This window comes from Schistocerca serialis, chromosome 7 (genome assembly GCF_023864345.2).
Source record: "Schistocerca serialis cubense isolate TAMUIC-IGC-003099 chromosome 7, iqSchSeri2.2, whole genome shotgun sequence".
NCBI lineage: Eukaryota > Metazoa > Arthropoda > Insecta > Orthoptera > Acrididae > Schistocerca > Schistocerca serialis.
The window spans coordinates 628,378,929-628,405,743 of record NC_064644.1 but is presented as its reverse complement, the minus strand read 5'-3'; the positions used below and the strand labels follow the sequence as shown (position 1 = coordinate 628,405,743).

The 26,815-nt window shown below is 41.3% G+C and overlaps 1 protein-coding gene across 1 annotated transcript in view; it reads right to left on the bottom strand.

The window, feature by feature from the left end:
- Window positions 1-9,201: 9,201 nt before the first annotated feature.
- LOC126412549 (molybdenum cofactor biosynthesis protein 1-like) overlaps window positions 9,202-26,815 on the bottom strand; it is a 289,749-nt gene continuing 272,135 nt past the window's right edge. The window contains exon 8 of the mRNA XM_050082196.1: window positions 9,202-9,911. The gene's annotated coding sequence lies outside the window, so the exon portion shown is untranslated. The remainder of the gene's footprint in view (window positions 9,912-26,815) is intronic.

The window sequence follows — 26,815 nt, the reverse complement described above, 5'->3', positions numbered from 1 at the left end:
TGCAGTCCTTGCACACCATTTTTCTGACGGTTCGGAACAACCCATCGCTTATGCCTCCAAAACGCTCACGGATGCCCAACAAAGGTATTCTCAAATTGAGAAAGAAGCTTTGGCCATTATTTATGCTCTTCATAAGTTTGGTGTTTTTCTCTATGGTTCAAAATTTCATCTTGTTATGGATCACAAACCACTTGTTTCCTTGTTCCATCCATCAACGTCACTTCCCGACAAGGCTGCACACCGCCTCCAGCGTTGGGTTCTTTACTTGTCCCGTTTCAATTATGAGATTCATTTCCAGCCAACGGCTCAACATGCGAATGCTGATGCTATGTCTCGCCTTCCCATGGGTCCTAATCAGGCATTCAATAGGGACGAACTTTTGTGTTTCCACCTGGATGTTGCCGAGCAGCGGGTTGTGGACGGGTTCCCCATCACTGGGTACAGGCTGGCAGCTGCTACGGGTTCTGACCCTACCCTCTCCCTGGTTTTACGCTGTATTCAGGAGGGTTGGCCAGATCGCCCATCCGCTAAGACTTCTGATCCGTTGCGGAACTGCTACACTTTGCGCTACCGCCTCACGGCTAGGGATGGTGTTATCCTCCTCTCCACTGACAATGCTTCGCCGCGTGTTGTGGTACCTGCAGCTTTGCGTGTTGCGGTCTTGCGCCTCCTTCACCAGGGGCACTGGGGTGTGTCTCGCACAAAATCTCTAGCGCACCGTCATGTGTACTGGCCTGCCGCCGACTCTGAAATTGCACACATGGTCGCTGCCTGAGGCCCTTGTGCGTCACAGGCCGCTGCCCCGAAGTCGTCTTTGTCACCTAGGCATTCGCCTGAGAAGCCCTGGCAGCGCATTCATGCTGACTTTGCGGGACCTTTTTTAGGTACTTATTGGCTCCTTGTAATTGACGCCTACTCTAACTTTCCTTTCATTGTCCGTTGCACGTCACCTACCACCGCGGCAACCACCAGTGCTCTCGCCCGCATTTTTTCTTTGGAAGGCCTCCCCTCTACTCTTGTTACTGATAATGGTCCGCAATTTGCCTCTTCCGACTTTGCAGATTTTTGTGCTCATCACGGCGTTACTCATGTCACGGCCCCGCCATTCCATCCACAATCCTACGGTGGGGCTGAATGGCTGGTCCGCACATTTAAGGCTCAGATGCGGAAACTTCTGACTTCATCTGCTGCTGATGATGCGCTTCTCCTGTTCCTGGTGTCTTACCGTTTCACCCCCATGGGCGATCACAGCCCGGCTGAGCTCTTACATGGCGACAGCCCCGCACGCTACTTCATCTTCTGCGGCCTCCCTCCTCACGGCCGAGGGTGCCTTCCCTTGGCCGGTTCACCGCCGACGATGTCGTCTGGTTACGGGGATATGGCAGGCGGCCAAAAAGGAGCCCGAGCCACATCTTACGACACTGTGGCAGACGCCTGTATGAAATCCAGACGGACACGGGTGTTGCAGTGCGTCATTCGGACCAGCTTCGGTCTCGGGTGCCAGCAATGCCTGTTCCCAATGCCGCCACACCACCTTTGGCTCTACCTGATGCTCGGGATCTTGGCATCTCTCAATACTCACAACGCAGCCCTCTCACCGTCATCGCGATGCCAGCACCAGAACGGACGCCACCAGGAGACGTGCCCATGCAGGAACCGGAGGATCATCCTCTGTCAGAGTACATCTACTCGCCTCCTCCTCCAACGGACGCCGACACATCGCCCACGTCTCCTGTCATCTCAACCTGTTATCATCGGGGACACTTCCGTCCGTACGGGACGCCTACTCCTCGAGACTTTACGGTGAGTCAAACAACGCCTATGGACGTTAGCCATCTCCAGGACACCTCCATCAAGACCAGTGCAACAATTTCAAAGGGGGGAAAAGTGTTGTGACTCACCGATTATTCAAAGTGCTGCCGCGCAATTACACACGTCCTCTACGTGCGGCACTGTCTGCCAGCCATGCAGCAGCTGCACCACCAAAGCAGCCAGCTGAGCAGCGGCCGCTAGACTGAAACTCAGTGTTGAATCGAATGCCGACTTGTACACAGGTCAACTTACTCAGTGACTTATATGTGTTGTTGTGTTGTTCCTAAATATATGTGCTAAACTTGAAGTTCTAACACTTCTCTTTGGCAGTAATCTTTTATACAATTCTATTCTACTACAATGATCCTGCAGTTAATGAGGTCCCAAATGTTTCATTGTATCCTCAATTGACTGCTCTCTTTCTTGATTTTAGTTTCAATATTACATTTCTCCCCCCCCCCCCCCCCCCCCTCCCCCTCGCCGCCCTCACTCCATCATTTTCTATGCTGATCACTTCTGCTTTGCAGTCAATATTAGAGGCGAAACTGGTGACAGAAGACATGCAGAAAATGTAAGTCTATATGTCTGTCAGTTTAAATATTTTACAATAAAATATGAGCCTAAAGTATGCTTTGTGAGAAAAAGCTATCAGAAACATAATAGTATGTGAAATAACTACCTCTATGTTATTTATATGAAATCAAATAACAACAGCAAAACATTTGATGATGAGCACTGTAAACAGAAATTGTAAATGGAAACCACTGAAAGTGTAAGGTACCAAAAATGTTGTCTTACACTTGGGACTAAGAGAACTATGTCTACTTTAAGTGACGTTAAAAGGGCAATATCACAGCCCTTGACCATTTGGTACCTCAAAGATTTCCAGTTCTTTGCCCACATTCTTCGCCAACTGAGAACATAAAGGGTGGATTTCACTTCATGGTCTTCTTTCCTGCACTTAGCTTCCAAACATCAACTCTCACATATAATTTAAAATCAACAGTACAGGATGTCAACAGCATAGAAACAAAACCAAATACACACAATTATAATGTTGTTTTCAGACTTAGGCCTGTAAGTTCAATATTATATTCTCTTACTTTTTTGTTCTTTTCGAGGGTTTTGAATGCATTTAAGAACACTAGAAACACACGATTCTATGCCTTTAGCAAACTCAAGTGGTCCACTTTTAACTAAATTTGAGTTTTCTTTTACACTGAATAAGATGCTGCACATTGTTCCCAATTTATTTCTTGGGTTGGTAATAAAATATTTAACCAATGGTGGTCCAAAATTTCTATACAGTTATTTTATAGTTTCTGTTTTTAGGACTTTTCCAATTTAGGAACACAATAAGGATCTGTTGAACCACATGCTGAAAACTATAAATTTCTACATCAATTCTTTAAGTCTGAAGACAACATAACCATACCATTAAACAGAGAATCACATTACACAGGACTGAAAAATACGCACATAAAAACGCACATCACTAAAAATAAAAATAAAATTATATTTATACACAGGTACTACTCAGGACAGTAAAATGTTATCATAAATGAATCAACCAAAAAGAAGACATCAGGGGTAACATGAAAAAACTAAAAAGGTTTTCAGCTAGTGAAGGAGGCAAGTTGAAAGTATATTTTACAACAACAAGCATTTTTGGTTACATTCAAAACATTTGTGGTACATTCAAAACATAAATAAATCATGAAGCTAGTTGTTTATCTCACCATTTTTTCAAGTTGCGTGAAAATTGCACAAAAGTAGGGAACACCATTTGTGCCATAACAAAGAGCAGAACAGCATTAGATGAAATATAAAATAATCCATTCACTGTTCAATAAAACATATTAGATATTTATGGCAACTGAGTTTAAATTCACACTAACCACAAAAGCAAATCAGAGTAGTTAGAAACAGGATAAGTTTAAGGAAGAAAAGTTGAAGTACAAGATGGAGGAAAGGAAACATGAACAAGCTTTAATATCTGGTACAGTGAGATGTACCCTCTGTCATACTCTTCATAGTGGTTTGCAGAGTGTGGATGAACATGTAGATAGCATCATCAAGAATGCAATCAACATGTTTCTGAAACTTGAGCTTCTCCTAGTGTGTAGTGTCACAAAAGTTTTGACATTATTACACATACTTCTGCCACTGGGGCAATCATAGGTAATGACTAATTTGGCAGTAATATGCAGTGCTAGATTTGTTAAAAGAAAAAAAAATAGACTTCTTAACATGTATTTATGGTAAGTAGCAATCTATCATTTCCTATATTTCTAAGTTCCTACCGAGAGTTTCCATAGTTTGATTTAGACTTCTGAAAAAGTTATAACACTTTTCTGAGCTTTTTAACAGTGTGAATACAACATTTGTGTCTTACCGCTTCAACTAGAGCAAAAGTTCTATTGTACCACATCTCAAAATCTTTGGGTGTAATTTTTTTCGTCATCAGCGGTATACTGTCACAAATCAAGCCTTGGTTATGTGTATTGTTAGATTTTGTTTATTATTATTTACGTGGGGTGTATGAGCAATGCAGCTGACTGGGATTCACCTGCTGCAAGTCATAGACTGACCGCTGCTGTGTTCAGTGCCTGGGTCAAAGGTGCTGAAAGGATGTGCTCATTGATGCTATGGAGACACTGTTCTGTGTTTTATTTTAATGACAATTATTGTCAGTTTCTTCTTGTTTTGTTTATAAGAAAGGAATGAGGACATCATTAGATCTTTTGAAGAGTACACAACATAAATCACAAAATGTTATTTCTGTATAAGCAAAAAATTGGACTACATTGTATGATAGAGATGAAAAAGAAACCGTGATTAAATTCTTTCTGTGTTAGATTCCTGAACCTGCCGATCTTTGAGAGAGAGAGAGAGAGAGAGAGAGAGAGAGAGAGAGAGAGAGAGAGAGAGGTGGGGGGGGGGGGGGGATGGGATTTAATTGTATCTCCCCATGCAGCCGTAGCATTTTGGCATGTCGTACATTGGTCAGATCATCAGTAGCTTGGAGGACTCGTATGTAGGGCATAAGCAACACACACACACACACACTTAATAATAGTCAAGAAAATTTGCAACCGCAAAATATTGCCTCAGTACAGGTCATAGAATCTAATATACAACACAGATATTTCAATATGCATATCCAGTTACTGGAATAGTGTTATTAAGAAAGCTGTTGAGAGACAGAAGTTTTTGCTTAAATTCTTATAATTTACACCAGATGATGTACAAAATAAACTCCAAATTACTGTAACAACATAGTGCACAAGGCACACATTCATTTTCTAATTACAACAATCATACCCCAAACTATAACAATTAAAATATTGAAGACCAGCATTTAATTTTAGCTGCTACAAAATTATGTCACAGGTAACAATTATTTAATTCACTTCTTAAACATAACAATTTAATTTAAAAAAGACAACAATAACATTTTTAAGTACAATATTCAAGTTTAGGTGCTGCAAAGATGCATAACAATCATCTATGTTTCAACATTCTTATAAAAAATACAACATAAAAAGGAAGACCTGATTGTAGATCATGGGTGGGCTACGTAAAATAAATGACAAATATCTGCAGCTGTAAAAGGCAGATTTTTTTTCCAACTACAACCAGTTCCTCCATTTTACAACAGCATAAAAGAATGCAGCTCTTTTTCCCCAAATTTGCTGCTTCAGAGTATTACTGTCATAATGAAGTCTTTTAAGAATTAGAGGCACAAACAGATTAATAAATACAAACAAAATCAGGAATATTCAATTTGCTCAAGGCTACCAAATCAAAGAAGATAGGGGGCTAGGGAGGAGAAAACAAGATCACATAAGAAAGAAATAAACTGCTGATTGTTTGCATCATTCCTAGACTCAAAACCCTAAGCAAAAGAAACGGTGATGATAGCATTGATTTAAAATCATGTCAGAAAAGACGGCAGCTAATTCTAGGTGATCCTCCATAAAGCCATGGTCTCACGTTGTCAAACCCTTGCATGATTGTTTGAGGGACAATGATTTGACATTGATTGTTAACTCAAAAAGGCAATGCATCTTTGACTGAAGAAGCAATCAAAAATATATTCTTTTAATGGAATATTTACATTGCAGTGTACTGATCTGAGAAACATACTGAAAAGAAACATGACTATGTTGAGAAATTTTCATTTTGTATTTTCTTATATTTGTAACCGCAGTACATGAAAAAAGTGACACTCGACACTTGAGTTAACTGAAAGATGAAAGATTAGGGTTTCATGCCCTGCCGATCCTTGTCCCCAAACGGGGACAGCCTGCAAACAGAATTCTACCAACCAGCTTGGACTGAAAACATAACACACAAGAATCGTGCCCGTGAGTGTAGATGACACTCGAAATATCACGCAACACGGATACCCGAGGATGGTGTCTGTCAGAGCAGATTGCAGATGAAGCATGAAGGCAGAGGGAACAAATTACAGACCTGCTCCATCTGATGATCAGTCTCAAGTAGCACTTTGTAAAAGCAACAACTAATGTCACCGAAATACGCGAGTAAGACAATGATGTCTGACTGTGCAAAGGACAACTCGAGAATTTCAGCAAACTTCTGGAAAAACCTGAAGAATTAAATTGACAGAAACCTGTTCTGGATTGGTAACTTACAAAATAAAACATTTTCAATCTCTGGACAAGTCACACACAAGAAAGATAATAGGCCTTTAAAAAAGAGGATACCATACAGTGTAAAGCTGAAACATGTAAATTAGTCTGGCCAATATGCTCTACACCTGAGCAAAAGTGTCAATGAAGTGGTGCACCTTTTAGGAACTGTTAAAAAAGTGTCATTTTACATCAATGAACACAGCAATGACAACCTGATCCTAGGAGAAAATAGCTGATACACACTATTTATTTAAGAATGAACACTTCACCTCAACTTTTCACAGCACAGGACCATCAAAAATTGAAACAACAGAGCAACACAGAGGACGCTACCACACAGCTGGGGGAGGGCACAAAGAGAGAGAGAGAGAGAGAGAGAGAGAGTTTAATGACCTACTTACTCACTTTTTACTGGCAACAAGATAAGAGTGCAGGTGGTGTCATATCAAAATTGTAGAGAACATGCACAAGATAAAGTTTTAACAATAGCAAATTAACATACTTGCTAGTGCTTATTTTTTGTTTTAAATATCTCTCTCAAATTGATCAGGTATTGGAAAAAGAAAGATAAATATTTTGAATTAAGACTTAAAACAGGATGGAAACGGGTACCATACTGGCCTGAATATAAGATACACCATTTCTACAAAAAATCTCCAAAAAAATTAGAGTATACAGCACACCCCATAAAAACTGGGACTTTTATGAATCATAGAAACCTCAACTGTAGTGCTTCTTCTTAAGTTTGAAATGAAACAAAAATATCACTACAGTTTGTAAATCAATTGTTGTGTATGAGGTAGCAATGCAAACATTCTCTTTGTTGATATCCCATTTAGGTAGTGACTACAGAGGGATTCAGAAAAGTGTAGACATTTTCTGATAGTTATTACCTTTGGAACAAAGTGTTATATGGCTGCAATTTTGAGTGGTAGCATAAACCACTGTTTTCCCAACAGATCTTGTCGTGTGGGTTTCCAGCAGATGACAATGCAGCACTGAATGAAGTACAACTATTGTTTGAGCAATGCAAGGCTGTACTGAAACAACAATTTATTGTATTTAGTATAAATTTTAAGCCGACAATACTGTTTAAAATGTGCACAAGGAAAGGTCCTCCGAACAAGAACATCAACCTCCAGGTTCCAGCACTGCTGTATTGCAACATTTTCTAGATCATCTCAAAAATCTATGAAGCAGGGTGTATGGGGAAGTGGGATAAGCTGATCAAGTGCATGATAAATTCTGAAGACTGCAAAGTGGAAAGTGTACATTCCAAGATTGTTTCACACTATGAATGAGGACAACCTGAATCGAAGGATGGAGCACTACGAGTGGTCTGAAGGCATGCATGAATGGTTTGCAGGGAAGGTTATCTGGCCTAATGAGGCACAATTCAACCTGAATGGTAATGTAAACTGCCATAGCTGCGTGTATTGGGCTGCTGAAAATCCTCATGTTCACATGGACAAACATGTTACTTCACTTGGTGTTAATGTGTGGTGTGGTCCGTCATAGTATTGTTTCTCTGACCCATTCTTCTTTGAAGGTACATAACTGGTGAGGTGTATCATATGCTGCAAACATTGATTTTATTAGCCATCCAAGTGGTGTTTGGAAACAAAAGATTTTTACCTACAAGACTGTACTCCACCTCACCACCACAGAGATACCAGATTCTACTTAGATGAAAATCTACCTGGACGATGGATAAGTCGAAGAGGAACTGTCAAATGCCCACCAAGTTCATGGGACCTTACAATTCTCGACTTCTACCAATGGGGGACCTCAACAAACAAAGTTTACCAACAGAACCCAGCTACACTGAATGAGATATGAGAAACCATCAAGACATCCTGTGCAGCTACCACACTGGCAACACTGACAGCTGTACTTCAGTCAACAATTCAGCAACATTGATGTTGCTTGGCTGCTAACAGGTGTCACTTTGAACACACAAAATGATCTTCCTCCCATGCAAGAATTTTGACACTATGCCATTTTGTTCCATCAATATTGACTATCAAAGAGAGTCTACATTTTTCTGGACCCCTCTGTATTACCATTCTCACAGTTTCACTATTTTATACAATGGGACAGGCACAGTTTTTCTCTAACTAAAGAATATAATTTATTCTTCACCAATGAAGCACAACATTGAGAGAAAATTTTGGAATTTGGTACAGTTACGTTGCAAATTTCAAACTCACAGTTATTCATCTAACAGATGTGCTTTTTAAAGGTACGGTTCAAGAAATGCTGCACATGCAATGCCCGGGATTGTAGTGACGGCACTGTACTTTGGGAGGAGAGTGACAAAAATACTGACAGTGACAAAACAATGAATGTTAGTGAAGTTAAGAGTGTCTTACATGAAAACTGCAACTGAAAGCTTTGTTTTTGTGTGTAATTTATCTACAGTGTACTACAAAAAAAGTGGTTAAGGGTAAATCACATTTTGAAAAGCTTTTGTAAATGGGCAACTTGACAAATTATTTTTAATTAAGTTTCTCTCTTTTTCGAAATTAAAGGTGCAACTTATATTCAGGCCAATTCGATGTGTATATAATTTATGATAACTATGAACAGACTTTGATATTTGCCTACATCACACCAGGTATACTTAATTTATTTCACTGACCCACACAGATGCTCATGTCCGGTGGAAGTCTCCTCTAGTTCCCCCACTTTTGGCCAGGAGCATTATTTCAGATATCACAATGTCATGACTCACAGCTTTGCACATATCGTACACTGTTAAGGCAGACACCGATACAGCAGTGAGAGCTTCCATCTCCACGCCCGTCTGCCCTCTACACTTTGCCGTGCCAGTTATAATCACACAGTTGAGAGCAGAGTCCAGTTCAATGTCCACAGCCACAGAGGATAAAGATATGTTATGACACAGAGGGATAAGGCTGGACGTCTGCTTGGACCCCACAATTCCCACCAGGCGAGCAATGCTAAGTACGTCACCTTTCTTCAGGCCATTTTCTCATACGAGTTTCATCAGTTCGGGTCCCACAAAAACCTTTGCTCGTGCTGTAGCAGTCCGTTCTGTCACCAACTTCGAACCCATGTCGACCATTTTCGCCCTGCCGGTCCGGTCAACATGAGTCAGACTTCCGGACTGTGCTCCCAAACTGCAGAAACGGCAAGAGAAGACAGAGGGCTGTGCTCTGTGTGTTTGTCTTGTTAGGAGTCCTGCATTGCACATAATGCTTGGGGTACAGGGAAGCAAAAGAAACTGTTTTCTAGATTCAGTCACTACACTCAAATTATGTGACAACAACTGAGACATCTATGTATCCGACACAAACAGGGGCGAAATATTGGTATCTGAGAAGAAGTACTTTCGAAAATCTTGTTTCTGAAGGTTTAACAACTTCCGACTTTGTGCCTTCACGACATCACTACAGCCATTAAGTTCAGGGCCACCTGGAACAAAAATACAAGCTGTAACAAAGAACTCTTCATAATCTGAAAATAGGTTAACTACAAAAGAATTTTTAAGCATTCGTGTTGAAACACCCCCCATTAATTCCTTTACTGGATTTTGGGTACTTTACCGAAGCCACCAAACAGTTAATTATTATGATATATGACCGTGTGCTTAATGGATGAAAGGCTATTGGTTGTTCTGCTATGGTTTCAGGAGTATTTCAACCGAATGCGGCTGTTCTGAGACGGAATAGCTAATGATTGAAAGTTTGTCTATTGTTAAGTATCACAAAGGTTGCGATGTACAACTGGTATATATTTCCTACTAACACCCAAATTCTGAGGCAGTTGCTACCTTTGCCTTACACGTCTAATTGCGGTTATCTCTTTTTATTGATTGCTGATTTTCAGTACTTTGTCACACGCAATGCTAATGGTTAACATTCACAACAATCCTCACTGCAATCCATGGTTGTTGCTGGCCGACGCGGTTGACGTGAAACACGTAATTCGGCACTTGTCACTTTCTGTTTCTTATCACTCGCGAATCGGCATTAGTGAGAGTCAACCCCACGACGATCAGGGGGACGTGCTCACTCGTCATACTCCAGTGAATTTTACCGTTTACAACTCACTCGACCACCATTCTTGCCCGTCTTTCCCGCTCTACTTCTCACTCGACACTCTACCATACTACTGCGCACTCAGCACTAGTCTCACTGCCTACTGCAGCACTCGACAATCTACTCCTGTTGGCTATTGACCTGGGCGTCAGATACTAGCATCAATGTTTGTGGGATCACGGATCCCTTACAGTGTTCAAGACAAGTTCTTTGAACCTTAAGGATCAGTGCTGATTCTTTTCTTTCCTAAGCTAAGGATCTGTTTTGTCTGCAGAAGTGTGCAATATGAATATTACACAAAGTTGATAGGAACATCTCACATAAATCTCCTCAGTGGCTGTAGATTTCACAATCTTGCAGGAGTGGATATAAGGGGAGGTCGTGGCAATGGTGATAACTACCACCCACTTCCCAAACAACATATTATACTGGGGTGCACTTAAGAAGGCAGCAGTGTGGTGCATTCTGTGCACAAAGAGATGGGGAATGCTTTATGGTGCTGTCTGTGTGTTCTCTCTCTCTCTCTTTCTCTTTGTCCCACGACTCACATTTCAGCCACTTCCAACCCTCGTATCTGGCACAGGCCACTGTGTCAACAACAGATCCGATACAACAACAACAGAAAGAATGACTTCCCGAACACAGTTGGAAATCACTGATAGAAACAGTATTCCCCTCATTCACATGTGTTTGCAGACCACTGTTCAGTCATAATGTTTATTGAAATAATGATGGTGAGCACACACTCTGACAGAGTTCAACTTGGTTGTTACATGGTTGTTCAGCTTTTTCCTTCTTTCCTCCTCCCTTTTCTCTTCCCAAAATCTTTTCATTCTTTGACTGTGTTCTTGTTTCCTTTGATATGTACATATTTTCTCTGTTTTCTTCCTTCCCTTTACTTCAAGTTTTATGTTCATAATTTTGTTTCTGAATTTGCCTCTTTCATTCATCATTTAAATTCTGATTCCTGCTCGTTTTAGCCTTCTTCTATTTCTTGAAACCAACTGGTTTTTTTGATTAAGGCATTTACTACATCCTAAATCCCTTTGTGAATCTGTCACTGTTCATTGTGTGTATGTGTCCACAGAATGTTAGTCGGTGTTTTCTGATTGTGACTGAGTCTGCCTCTGTGTTCTTATAATTCTCTGGTTGATCTCTTCATCCATATGCCATCTCTGTGCACTACTCCAAAAAATTTTCTGAGGATTTTGCATTGTATTCTTTCTGCTTTGTGGTGCCTGGTCCTCAGATTGTGGTCATTTCTGATGCGAAGAGTGCTTCTGATACGATAACTGTATTGTAGCGCATGTGTTTGCCTTGTACTGAAATGTTTGTTTTATTATAGTGTGTCCATGTCAGTTTCAACACTTTCTGAAGTTCTTTTGTTTGTTCTATGTTTTCTTCCTTCTTTGATCCACCAATTTGTATTGTTACTAATATATTGAATAATTTAATATATTTTTGTGTGTTTATTATTGTTATTAAAATTGTAGATGTCTGTCGTATGCTAACAGCGAGGTTGCTAGCGAGTTGCATTTTTGAGGGAAGCGGGGCGAGGGGGGGTGGAAACAATAACAAACCATCACTCCCCCCCCCCCCCCCCCCAAATAACCAAACCCTGGATGCCAATACATTTGCTCTGTATAGGTGTTTGTGTCCAGAAGTAAGAGTCAATTTAACAAAAAAAAGCAAAGGAAAGCTTCATGTTCTGGCCCACATCAAAACCAGATGACCAACCACAGTGTAATCCTCTGCAATGGCATCACTGAAAGCTGTATGGGGCGAGGGGGGGGGGGGAGGAGGGGGAGTCAGCACACCCTGTTCTGGTCACTGCCAGCTTTCTTGACCTCAGAGTCACTACGTCTCACTCCAACAGTTCCTCAATGGGCATCACAAGGCTTGGTGCACCTCGTTCCAGTCCTCCCACCAAGGAAAACCACGGGCAGTACTACGGGTGAGTCACAGCTGAGCAGCTGCCTTCCCCCTGTACCTGCAGTAGCTGCGAGAGGATATTTGTGTTACACATACGCTAAAACTGGCGTAGATGCCACAGGACACTCTTTGGAGTGTCACTAACAAGCACACGCTGCTACACACTTGACAGTGCTAGGTGGCCAAGAGTTCTGGCTCAAAGTTCCTGCAACTGTGGTTGGAACTTCCCCAGTGTGACTCTCCCATTCTTTAATAGGGTATTTCAGTGTCCGGGGCACGTTCACATTGGACAACACTGTCCAGTACAGGCTGCTGTCTTCCACCCGTGCTCTCTTGCACTGAGCATTGCATCTTGCACAAGTGAGTCATAAGGACTACCCTCTTCTGTATGTACACTAAAAAAGCAAAATTGTCTTTTCACACGAAAAAGTAAAATTGTCTCATATCCACATTCTATCCTTAAAAGTATCCTTATGTCTGGGAGACGCAGATCCACCGAGCAGATCCCACCCGACGACCCGTAGCAAGACTGCAGCACAAGAGGCAGGAGTGCCATCTGTTCCCTTCGACGTTTCTGTCTTGCTTTGCCACCTATCAGTAAGTGATGAACCAGCTAAATCTGGACTTTGCTGCCACAAATCAAGAAGCAATGGCTCGGAGACAGCATGAGCTCATTGTCCAACTGACGTGTGGACATTGGGCATTGTTCAAGGAAATGCTTGAAAAGTCGTATCCCACAAATTCCCAAAATTACACAAAGCAGGAAACTTGTTGAAGCTGTCAAAGCCCTTACCACCGCAGTTCAGGATGCAATAGCAGGTACCATTACAGTACTTATACCACAAGAATGCTCAATGGCCCTGCTCCCAGAAATACAGGGGCCAATGTCAATGAGAGATCATCTCGGGAGATACTGGCTGTACAAACAGCATATTAGCAGGCTCCAGGGGATCATACAGGCTAAATTAAATCTTTTAAAACCACAAACTGGGACAATACACTGGCAGGGCTGCACACCACATCACCTGGAGTGTGGCAAATAGCTGTCCACTCCACCAAGAAGAAATACTACACACCAAGTTTACAAATACCTTACAGACCAACATTCTCCATGGAGGAGAAGCATGAGCTGATGACCAGAACACTAGCAACATCATTCACACTGAATCTGGCTCCTTCCAATCCAGCACTGCTAATTGAAATGGACCCGGAGGTTACACGGCTTGTAACCCAGCCCAAGTGCAATGTAACAATACATACTGCTACACATGAAATTACACAGGTTATTAAGCACAAAACAGCTAGAAAAGCTCCTGGTCCCAATCACTTTCAAAACCGTGTCACCCAGGAGTTCACGAATAAAGCTATAGAGCATCTCACACATATGACGAATACCATTCTGCAACATCAACACTTCCCTGTCCTGATGTTCAGGAAGCCAGGGAATTATCACTCCCTAGCACAAAATTACAGAGCCATCAGCCTGCTGAGCTCCCTGAATAAGATTGTTGAGAAGATGATTCTCAAACATCTTACTATGCACTGCAACACCAATGACTCGCTGAGACTGGAGCAATTTGGATTCAGCAATCACCACTCCACAAGACAACAACTCCTCCATGTAGTAGAACATATTATACACACCCCCAACACCAACAAAGCTACAGGAGTGCTGTTCCTGGTCTTCAGTCATCTATGGCACAATCGTCTCATTCGCAAAGTCTGCACTGCTAGTCTCTCCGACGAGCTCGTACATCTTACACACTCATATCTCACCCACAGAAGCTTCAACACCGACATTCAGGGCAAACAGTCAACACAACACAGTATACAAGTGGGAGTACCCCAAGGCAGCATCTAAGGGCCCCTCTTGTTTAATCTCTACATCACTGACTTTCCAACTGAACAAAACACAATGGCAACCATCTATGCAGATGACACTACCATCCTAGTGCAAGACTGAAAACGATCAGGCATAATTCGCAACTGCAAACAAAACTGCCTAGCTGGAACGACAGTGTGTTAAAGCAAATGCTGACAAGTGTGAAGCAGTTCTGTTCACTGACAAACCATAACAACTGCACAAACATTAAATGTTCTGGCATACACAAAAGCTCTGGAATGAAAATTAAGATAGCAAGAGCAAAGAAGGCAGTGAACACACCGTCAGCCAATAGCCCACTGACAAGGACCACACCACGACGGGAGCAGGCCCCTAGACAAAGAGAATATAAGTGCCGCTCCTGCCAGCCTCGGCCACTCAGTATTTGGACAGGATTAGGACAGTATACGGACAGGCCTAGTGCAGAATGCTACAATAACAGTTATTAGTGATCCACCAACTGTGTGTCAAACTTGCACGAACATTGTATATAGCAAAGGACTCGCATTTATACTGCATGTCGCCTATTGCTTGCGACACCATTGTAAATTCCAGGTTAAGCATTGTCTAGCTTCTTATTTGTAATAAAAACTATTAATGTTGTTTGCTTGAATTGTTGTATAGCATTTTGAGAATGTAGCATCCTTTAGGCACCCTATACGAGATGAGTGGGCAGGACCCCACATTAAGACTGCAGACAAATAACACTACACACACGCCCGATATGTTTCAGTGTTAAAGTCATATACTTCAGTGACAGGCCAACTGAGCAAATGCAAGGCTCAAACAGTGTTACTCTAAGCTCAACAGGTAAAGCACACTGAATAGGAGGGTATCGAGGTCCGTGTACATGATACTGATTAGACCCATGATGATACATGCAGCTGCAGTCTGGGGTTACGTGGCTCTGACCGCCTGTGCTGCCTACAGGTGATACAGAACGAAGTGCACCACAGTCCACACACACTGTCGACCTTCACAGAGAATACTGCCTTGAAACTCACACACAGATATTCAAAAAACTCACCACATGACTGTACAGGAACTTGAGACACTCTGACAATAACTTCATTCTTAACCTGGGAATCTACGACCACAACCACGGGAGAAAACACAACTGCTGAAAAACACTTCTATCTAGGGACAATTAATCACCTGTTGACAGCACAAGCTCACAGACAAAATAAACACTGGTGAATCCCTGCATTACAGCAAAACTAAATGGCATTGCCAGCTGCAAATATCTAGCTGACCAACTGGCAATACGGGAAAGCAGTATTGCACACTAAACATAAACATATCCAACCAAACCTCTTTATGGCCAATTGACCACTCGTATAACAACCTTGGCATGTTACAAGTACAGATGCTGCAGGTGGCCCAGGAGACACTCAGGTGCATAGCCCAGGAGTACACCTCCTCAATAGGACTGACACTCGTAAAGAGTGTTTTAAGCTGCGACAATGGTATCGAGCATCGCACAATACCCAAAACTAACGACAACCTCACCCTTGCAGACAGAAAGAAACTGCTACTGCTCTTACTATCTGTCCAGACTATTGCAGAAGTTCTTTTCCTTTGGTGCTTGCCTCGGCACTTTTCTCCCTCTGCCCTTAAAACTGCTACCTTCTGCTCACTTCTCGACCATTTCTATCACCTCAAAGTGCCTGTATTAGTGGGTAATCCTACGGACAACATCATGACCCCACATCCTGTGCACTTCTCAATTGTAACGAAGCAAACGGAGGTGATGGTAGAACTTTGGTGATGGTCACCATGTCAGTGTGGGTGTGGAGTAGCTTCGCCCTTTAAAGAAAAATGCATTACCACGAATTGGACCTGGGTCCTCCACATAGCAGCAAGATATGCTGACCTCTGAGCTGCTCAAATGGACAAGAGAGAATTTAGCATTAATTGCAAAGTTTTCAACCATAACAATCACAATATAAATAATTTCCATAGAGAATATGCATTGAAACTTAGGGTTAAGAAAACTGTTTTATATTCAGGTGCAACACCCTTTTAACATCTGCCAGCCAACATTAGGAGCAATCTGGAAATCCCCAAATATTCAAAATTAAAGTAAAAAATGTTTTATTATCCAGTCCACCAATAATTTACCTGGATATGTGAATTTACCTACCTGTCCCACCTCAGATACACAACGCACAAACACTTTCTAACAGAAAACCATATTTAGCCATGCAACATATTCTCTAGGAGCAGACAGGAATGGTAGATGATTTACTCCACAGAGGGAAGCTGGCAGCAGCTTTGGAATGCCTTTTGAAGTGGTGATACCATCATAATAATAGCCTATGTGCAGGTACGGTTGGTTCTCCACGGAACAGAAACTACTGTACCGGTCCCAACGTGGCATTGACAGCATAAAGGGCATTGCACAGGAAGGAAGTATATGAATTTATCAGAATAAGTTTAGATGACAGTGTCCTGTGTAAAATTAATTGCCCATTTAGCATGAAGTATTAAATCAAAATAGTGGCAGAGCAGTTTAAGTAGCAGAGCATTGGCTTTTTTCAAGTAGTTGTTTCTCTGTATATTTATAAAAATAAAATGATGTAGAACTAATCCCCTTGAATAATGATTAATGTGAGCAGATTAGTAGTAGATGAAAATGGTTGTTAGTAGTAGTTCAGTGGCACTTCTCACGTACTCGTTTTACACCCCTGAAGGGTCTCATCGGTGATGGAGCTGTTGGAATATTACATGTGAATGAATGGCTGAACTCGATAATTTTCAAGGTATTCAATATTCTTGTACAGTGCATTCAAAACAAAGTTATATAAAAATGAAGAGGGATGTGTACTTCATAAACTGGCTTGACAACAAGCACACAACGAAGCAGTGCTTACTCAAGCACCTCAGTTTCGCAGGAGACCCTGAGGCAACAAGTACACACATCATGTTTGCTCACTGTTTTTTATTGCCTGTGCTTGAGCACAGTATGAAATGTATTAATTTTTATGGAGTCAGCTATCCGTCCAATTTCCTTCTCCAATCTGGGGCTGCTTCCCATCTCTAATTAATTTGTCGTTAACAGGATGTTAATTGTAATATTCCCTTTAATGAACTCATTTTCAGCAAATTGCTAAGCTGGTAATCTTCCTTTCTGTATTGAATAATAATAGTAACTCTGACACTTACATGAAGAGGCATATCAGCAGCAGCGGTTAGCTGTCTTTTAAACTTCATTTGATGCATCCAGAACATTGGAGATATACTGCAACGTCAGTAGGACATATTTACTGAGAAAAATGATACACGACACACTTGCCTCCACTGAACGCATCCACACCCATTAATGTACAGGCAAAAATCCACAAAACCTAACATTCTAGAAGTGGAACAAAATGAATAATATTTTTCAAATACAGTGCTTAAAAATGCACACTGCCCCCACAGCTTGCATACTTTGTTTTTAACCCATTTGTGGGCACATTTTTTGTAGCAGCCCTGTAAAGTAAATTGTTTTGGTATCATTTTTGAAGTGTCAACTACATTTAATTTTTGATTATTTTATTTTTGTGATTTAGGAGCAAAAAACTATAGTGGTAAGTATACTTCCCACTGTCTTTAGTAAGCTGTTAAGAGTTACTACTACATGTGAAAAAAAGGAATTTTCTGTTTTTATTTGACTATCTATTTTACAATCCTAGAAACTTCATTTAACACTACTTAAAGAAACGAGCTGAGACAAGTCACAATAGCATATATTGCAGAATGAAACAATGTGTTCTGTTGTAACAAGTGACAACAGCACTGATGTCATGACAAACAGACACCAGTTGTTTAGCATATTATCACAAAAGGTCAACCACATCCATAGGAGGTACACCATTTTCCAAAGAGCATAGTAAAACAACTAAATTAGTGGTAAGTATACTCTCCTGTGGCAACCTGTTCATCTCAGAGTAGCCCTTTCAACCTACAGCCTCAATTATCTGCTGGATGTATTCCAATCTCTGTTTTCCTCTACAGTTTTTGCTCTCTACAGCTCCATCTAGTCCACCCAGACTTGGGTTTCCTGAGCTTTCTCTAAATCAGTACAGGCAAATGCCAAGATGGTTTCTCTGAAAGGGCACAATAAATAGCCTTCCCATCCTTGAAACAATCAGAGTTTGTGCTCAGACACTAAAGACCTCAATGTTTATGGGACATTAAACACTTATCTTCCTTCATTTCTCCTTTCTCAATATTCTTTTGTCTACCAGAAATCACTAAGTACAACTGACTGTGTAATGTAGGTGAAAGCGAACCTGCACTCTCATTTACTTTAGCAGAGTGCACTGTGTCTCCATTCGTTAATGGGACAGTGTGACTCACGTGGGCTGTACGGTCTGTCGACCTGCTGCAAAGAGTCACTTAAGGCTTTTACTGGTCATGAGAGATATACTTAGCAGTAGCTGTGTTTCTTTACTGCATTTATGGGAATACATTGAACCACTTCTGCATGCTCCTGGCATCCAGTGATAGTCCGCTGCACCAGTTTACTTTCTTTTTGTTATGAAATATAGCTTTTAGTGCTGTGAGAAATATACAGCCCACCAAATAACAGTGTTTTAATGGCTCTTGGAAAATATGCTTTCCATCAAAATCGTTTCTCAAAATGGTTTGGGAAGTACACTTACTGTATTTACCCAAATCTAAGCCGCACTCGAATCTAAGCCGCACCTGAAAAATGAGACTCGAAATCAAGAAAAAAAAATTTTCCCGAATCTAAGCAGCACTTGAAATTTGTGACTCGAAATTCAAGGAGGAGAAACGTTTTAGACCACATCTCCAAACCGAAACAAAGTTGGTCCATTGTAATATGAGACAATTTAGGTCGAATGAATGACGATACAGCGACAGTAGTTTGGTGCGTGTGGTAAACTTAGCAGTTAAGCTTTACCACGTAGTCATTGCTATGCGTCAGGCTCTCCGTCCATATTTATACTAGAGAGCCTTTTTCACGTGCTTCGTCTGGTTTGAATTGATTGCTTATTTTTCTTTGATCTGATAAGTGCCGTTCTCTTTGTTATAGGTGTTTCCGTCACTCTAAGCTCAAAATGCATTATCATACTTTGCCATGCATTGTTTGTCGCATTCTGATTATGCATGTTTACGGCCTGTCGCCGCTCGCGGGATGGCTTGCTTTTGCGCACGCTACTGCCGCTTACAATTAAAAAAAAAGAAAAAGAGAGAGGAATCGTCTCATCAGCAAAACAATGGCAAGAGACTGCTATTTGTTGTTACTTACACTGCTGGTTTCTTTGATAATGTTCAACAAGAACCATATAGTAGACTGCATATGATAGATGTTCCAAACGAAAGTTTAGCGAAAAATTTTCTCCGTTTGAAAATTTTTGCAGACGCCTCTTTAGTGCATTACATTCTGCACAGAAATTAGAGCCATCTTAGGTTTAAAAATCTAGTCAGTTGCCATGCTTCATTTCTGACTGTATCACTATTCAGCATAGGAATAATACAAATATAAACATGACATGATATATATATTATTCCGCGTTTGCTGTTGTCTCACTCTAGTTTCGTAGTTTATTAGGAAGACAGGATTTAAATGAGATAGCAGGAAACATGTAGGAATACATGGCAAAATGTTTACATTCGTATTATTCTTATGGTGAAGAGAATACTGCATGTGATTCACAATTCATAAAAGTTGCTATTAACAACCATCTCTTGTCACAGGTAGGAAAAAAATTCAGAACGTAGACTTGGCCATATTGACAAACATCCCAAACAGTCTTCCAGTCGGATTTTCGTAGTACATTGAAAGGCTGCAACATTCGGAGATGAAGAATACGGAATTTGTATTTACTTCATTGGATAAAGTATGAAAATGCAGTGGTCGAAACTCGGGTCAGAGAAAAAAGCTCTGTTTTTTTTTTAGTTTGTTTACTGACGCATAGGTTTTGGCACCAGTATTTATCTTTGTGCCTGAAAAGCAAGCCTGTGTAGTGCTACATATATTCGATGGCAGAAGTTAGTTGTGGCTGCACCTACCAACATTTTTCAGAACTTCCGCTTACTTTGCACTTGATTCTAAGCCGCAGGCGGTGTTTTGGATTACAAAAACCGGAAAAAAGTCCAGCTTAGATTCGAGTAAATACGGTATTACTCAATTATGTCTTTTGTGAATCTCGGGAAGCATACTTGCCAACCACTTAGTGGTTTTACAAAGCTTTTGGGAATATATATTACCATCTGTAGATGTACCTGGTATCTTGTGATAGTACACTGTACCAGATGCATAAAAATTGCTACAACAAACAGTTTTTGTTTATTGTCAGATCACTACTATCGTCACTTGTGTAGCTGGAAAAAAAAATTGCCTCATTTTCACAGAGGAAAATAGCAGCTCACAAAAGGGCTCTAGGAGAAATACACTACCACTACAGCTTTTGTCCTAAACCACAAAAATAAAATTACAAAAATAAATAAATAAACAATCTGATCACATGTCCAATACAACATTAAAAAATTTGACTTTGCAAAGGGATTAAAGCGTTAATGCTTAAAGACTGCCCAAGCACTGTTACTTTACAGTCAGAATGTTTGTCAGCATGGAAAGTTACCACACAATTGGCAAACGCTACAGCAGCGTCATATGAACATTCCACAGCCTTTGCAGTAACAAAATGTTAAAAATCAGCACTACAGAGATTGCTCAGAGCCAACAACAACTGACGACTGCTAACTTCAAATTATAGCTGACAGGTAGTACCTCAGGAACTTACTGTAACTGCACTGTGACTTTATTTGCAGATAATGGGGAGAGCTGTGTTGACTCACACGGTACACAACCATCTCGACACATTCAGTGGGGTCTCTAGGTGTCCACTACGTACTACAGCACAAACCCCCGGGGAATGTAGTGCACAAAGAATCGTGGTGTACTTGGAAACCGGTGGATGGAAAGCGACATTCTTTTTGAGGAGCACTAGTGAGAAAATTTAGAGACATGGCTGTTGACGCTGACTGCAAAACAATCTACTGCGACTAATGTACATTCCATGTAAGGGCCATGAAGACAAGTTTAGAGAGATTAGGGCTCATTCAGAGGCATATAGACAAGTCATTTTGACCTCACTCTGTTTGTGGTGCAACAGGAAAGGAAATTACTAGTGGTGATACAGGGTGTCCTCCAGCGGAACTTGGATCAGAGGTATTGTATTCCTTTCAAAATATGTGAAGCATTTCTTTGATACCTGATGATCCTTGTAGAAGGGTGTGGAAATGGCAAGGTACCAATGCATGTCTCAAGTGTGAAGACCCACAGATTGAGCACATAGTTGAGTCAGTCTTGTTTTGGTCTGGTGTCACTTATGGATATCAAATGCCTCTAATAACTAGTAAGTATAATTTGAGAGCTGTGCAGTATCAGAACTGAATCCTCCAACCTACTGTCTAGCCAACATAATGTCAAAATTTCAGCAATGGGTCTCTCGACAAATAGTGCACTATGGCATAGGTCCTGTTCTTAGCATGCATTTATTGTAATATCCTGCTTAATGCAAAGTCTTAAGCAATTGGAAAAAAGCACGGTAATTCCTGTATATAAGAAGAGTAAAACAACGGACCCACATCATTACAAACCAATATCCTTCTGCTTCTGTTCACAAATCAGCACAGATTTAGAAATCATCATTCGTGTGAAACTCGACTTGCCCCTTTCTCACGAGATATCCAGCAAATCACGGATGAAGGGAACAGGCAGATTCCACATTGTTATTTCCAGAAAGTGTTTGCCACAGTGCGCCACTGCAGACTGTTGATGAAGGTCTGAAATTACAGATTAGGTTTCAAGATATGTGAATGGCTCGAGATGACTTCTTGTGTAGTAGAAGCCAGAATGTCGTCCTTGATGGTGAGTGTTCATCAGAGGCAGGGGTATTGGGGTTATTCTCAGGAGTGCCCCGGGGAAGTATGATAGGACCACTTTCATTCTCTATACAGGGTGTTACAAAAAGGTACGGCCAAAGTTTCAGGAAACATTCCTCACACACAAATAAAGAAAATACGTTATGTGGACATGTGTCCGGAAATGCTTAATTTCCATGTTAGAGCTCATTTTAGTTTCGTCAGTATGTACTGTACTTCCTCGATTCACCGCCAGTTGGCCCAATTGAAGGAAGGTAATGTTGACTTTGGTGCTTGTGCTGACATGCGACTCATTGCTCTACAGTAATAGCATCAAGCACATCAATACGTAGCATCAACAGGTTAGTGTTCGTCAGGAACGTGGTTTTGCAGTCAGTGCAATGTTTACAAATGCAGAGTTGGCAGATGCCCATTTGATGTATGGATTAGCACTGGGCAATAGCCATGGCGTGGTACATTTGTATCGAGACAAATTTCCAGAACGAAGGTGTCCCAACAGGAAGACGTTCGAAGAAATTGATCGGCGTCTTAGGGAGCACGGAACATTCCAGCCTATGACTAAGTGACTGGGGAAGACCTAGAACGACAAGGACACCTGCAATGGACGAGGCAATTCTTCGTGCAGTTGACGATAACCCTAATGTCAGTGTCAGAGAAGCTACTGCTGTACAAGGTAACGTTGACCACGTCACTGTATGGAGAGTGCTACGGGAGAACCAGTTGTTTCCGTACCATGTACAGCGTGTGCAGGCACTATCAGCAGCTGATTGGCCTCCACGGGTACACTTGTGCGAATGGTTCTCCAACATTGTGTCAATCCTCATTTCAGTGCAAATGTTCTCTTTACGGATGAGGTTTCATTCCAACGTGATCAAATTGTAAATTTTCACAGTCAACATGGGTGGGCTGATGAGAATCTGCACGCAATTGTGCAATCACGTCATCGACACATATTTTCTGTGAACGTTTGGGCAGGCATTGTTGGTGATGTCTTGATTGGGCCCCATGTTCTCCACCTACGCTCTATGGAGCATGTTATCATGATTTCATACCTGTGCTGCTAGGACATGTGCCTTTAGAAGTACAACACAACATGTGGTTCATGCACGATGGAGCTCCTGCACATTTCAGTCGAAGTGTTCGTACGCTTCTCAACAACAGATTCGGTGACCGATGGATTGGTAGAGGCAGACCAATACCATGGCCTCCACACACTCCCAACCTCAACCCTCTTGACTTTCATTTATGGGGGCATTTGAATGCTCTTGTCTACGCAACCCCGGTACCAAATGTAGAGACTCTTCGTGCTCATATTGTGGATGGCTGTGATACAATACGCCATTCTCCAGAGCTGCATCAGCGCATCAGGGATTCCATGCGACGGAGGGTGGATGCATGTATCCTCGCTAATGGAGGACATTTTGAACATTTCCTGTAACAAAGTGTTTGAAGTCATGCTGGTACATTCTGTTGCTGTGTGTTTCCATTCCATGATTAATGTGATTTGAAGAAAAGTAATAAAATAAGCTCTAACATGGAAAGTAAGCATTTTCGGACACATGTCCACATAACATATTTTCTTTCTTTGTGTGTGAGGAATGTTTCCTGAAAGTTTGGCCGTACCTTTATGTAACATCCTGTTTAGCCTGGTGGTCCAAAACATTATGACCTGCTTAATAGCTTGTTTGTCCATCTTTGGGACAAAATACATCACTGATTCTGCATATCAGGGATCAGACAGCTTGTTGTTAGGTTTGAGGAGATATGAAGCATTAGATGTCTACACACATGTCTTAAATTCACGTAAATAACATATCACTGATTTGCATACGTGGTAATCATGCTCGATAGCGATCCAGATGGGTTCTTTAGGTTTACATCAGGCAAATTTGGCCACCAAGACATCAACATGACGTCACTATAATGCTTTTCAAACCTCTGTAGCATGATTCTGGCTCTGAGACACAGACATTTACACTGCTGAAAGATGACATCGCTGTCGGGGAAGACATCGAGCATGAAGGGACATAGGTGATTCACAGCTGTCAGCATGTCTTCGATTACTACATGCAAGTGCAGGAGAATGTCTCCCAAGCATAACGCTGCTCCCACCAGCCGGCATCCGTGGTGTGCTGCACATTTGGAGCTGTCATTCACCTCAATGATGGTTTTTGTGGAGACACCTATCAACCTAGTGTAGCAAAAATGGGATTCACCCAAAGAGCCAAAATTTCCATTGATTGATGGTTTAATCCGAATGGTCCTGTGCCCACTGCAATCACAACTGATGATGTTGTTGGGTAGACATGTGAACATGTAGGAGTGGTCTGCTGCGGAGCTCCATGTTCCAGAATTTACAATGAACAGTGTGCTATGGAACACATGTGCATGCACCAGCATTGTGCTCTTTCAGCAGAGTTGCTACAAATCACCATCTATCCCACATTGCAGCCAGACATGCCTCCAAACCCCAAGTACTGTGAAGAGTCATGGATGTCCGACCATTTAGCACCTAGTGATAGATAGCTCATGAACATTTGACCAGCACTGCTGCTTTTGAGATGTGTGTCACAGGCTCAGCATAATAATAATCTGCCATTTATCAAAATCGCTTATCTCAACTGATTTCCCCATTTGCGGCCCATATCTTCCCTAAAGTGAGCCCCTCGTCTGTGTCTGCTCTATTTACATATTTTTGTTACTGCATCACATGCCCGCAATGCCACCAGGCAGCATCCAACTCGCAGTGGGCAGTGGTCATAGTGTTTTGGCTAATAAGTGTACATTAAGGATCTGACAGCCAATGTGGCCAGCACTATGAGGCTGTTTGCTAATGACGCTATTGTGTATGAGCAAATGTCGCCATTGAATGACTATAGGAGGATATAAGATGACTTAGACAAAATTTGTGATTGGTGAGATGAATGGAAGCTTACTGTAAATATAAAAAAATGTAGGTTAATGCAGATGAGAAGGAAAAAAAATCCCATGATGTTTGAATACAGCATCAGTAGTATGCTGCTTGACAGTCATGTCAATTAAATACCTAGGCATAATGTCCCAAAGCAGTAAGACATGAAATAAGCAAAATTGGTTGTAGGGAAGGCAAATGGCCAAATTGGTTTATTGCAAGAATTTTAGGAAAGTGTAGCTTATCTGTAAAAGACACAACACTAGTGTGACCCATTCTTTAGCATTGCTTGAGTGTTTGGGATCTGCATGACACTGGATTAAAGGAAGACATTGAACCAATTCAGAGATTTGTCACCAGTAAGTTTGACCAGCACATAAGTATTATAGAGATGCTTCATGAACTCAAATAGTAACCCCTGGAGGGAAGATGATATTCTTTTCACAAAACACCATTAAACTATTTAGGTACCTCGTACTTGAAGCTGACTTTAGGTCGATCCTACAGCGACCAATTGACAATTCATGTAAAGGCCACAAAGACAAGAGAAATTAGGGCTTGTACAGAGGCATATAGACTATCATTTTTCCTAGCACTATTTGTCAGTGGAGCAGGGCAAGAAATTACTAAGATGGCTTGTGGGGTATGTACGTAATTTTAATCAGCATGATAGATAAATTTTTGTACATGTTTACTTTCAAGGAACTTTGTTGTGCTGTTCTTTTTTAATAAAAACAAATACAAAGCTCATGTGGGGTATGTACGTAATTTTAATCAGCATGATGGATACATTTTTGTACATGTTTACTTTCAAGGAACTTTGTTGTGCTGTTCTTTTTTAATAAAAACAAATACGAAGCTCGTGCTTATTCACTCCATTCCTGGCTGATGAAAGTACCTATTGTAATTATCATCTTTCTCATGTTTGCAGTACCTCAGAAACCCTCTGTCAATTGTATTTCTTTTTATTTGGCATTTATGGTGTGGACATCTTGGAATTCACGAGCATCTATTCTGTTATCAGAAACATTACATTCTCTTCAGACCGTTCTGCTGCTCAAAGATCTTGAGTTGTAGACAAAAGTTCACTGATGAAACACCAGAATTTAGCTCTTTCTCTCCTGCTCTCACCAATGCAGAGATGATGGAGACTTCGTTTGACAGTTCATCGAAAGACTGATAATGGGCAGAACATGAGTGAACACCTGTGAATGGTAACCAAATGCAACATAATGGTGTCTGCTTGTGCTCAGCTACTGTTCAGAGCCACAGAGAATTCTTGTTCATTTGTGTCCGCTCCAGTGAAAAATGAGTTTCAGACCTGCAGTCCATTCTTTTAAGTTTAGCAGGCAGATGGATCAGTCATGTTTTGGGCCAGTATGGTATACAGATGTCTGACACATCTCATTTCTAATGAGGCTATTTGAGGGCTGTGCAATATGATGATAGGATTCTCGAACCTACTGTCCTGTCATATAGTCGACTTTTGGATGATCATTGGTTGTGTTTCAAGATGACAATGCACGAGTACTCCATGGGATACGAATGATGGAGGAAATCAATGTCAAAATGAGGGCAGCTCAGTCTGTATTATTGTAAAATATTAGGCGAGAGAGAGTCACGGACATGATAGGCGAGTTGAGATGGTAAT